The sequence below is a fragment of the Micropterus dolomieu genome, linkage group LG19 (genome assembly GCF_021292245.1).
Source record: "Micropterus dolomieu isolate WLL.071019.BEF.003 ecotype Adirondacks linkage group LG19, ASM2129224v1, whole genome shotgun sequence".
NCBI lineage: Eukaryota > Metazoa > Chordata > Actinopteri > Centrarchiformes > Centrarchidae > Micropterus > Micropterus dolomieu.
Window position 1 is genome coordinate 12,164,227 of NC_060168.1, and position 497 is coordinate 12,164,723.

The window sequence follows — 497 nt, forward strand, 5'->3', positions numbered from 1 at the left end:
TATATATCTATATATATATATATCTATATATATATATATATATATATATATATCTATATCTATATCTATATATATATATATATATATAAATAAAAACTGTGCCTCTGAACTTCAATAACATATAATATAGGACTGTCAATCGAAGGAAGGGGAAAAATAGAGAGCTTGTTTTCATACTTTAATGTGGATAGAAATTTTTCCACGCGTGTCCAGAAACACATTCATGTTTTCCATAATCACTGTCATTTCTACAGAATGGCAAAATTGCAGAGGACTCCACAGGATTAAAGTCCTCTTATTTAATTTTATTTTTATAGATTATTCAATGCAATGTGTACAGTATATAAAGGGCAAAAATCAAGGTTAATTTGAATTGCTATGTTGATGTGTTTCAGAGATACATGTGTTTCTGAGATTCACATCACAACATCAAAATAAAGAATGTCTTAGAAATAGCGGTGATCATTACACCAACTCTGGTATGACACATCTAAGCC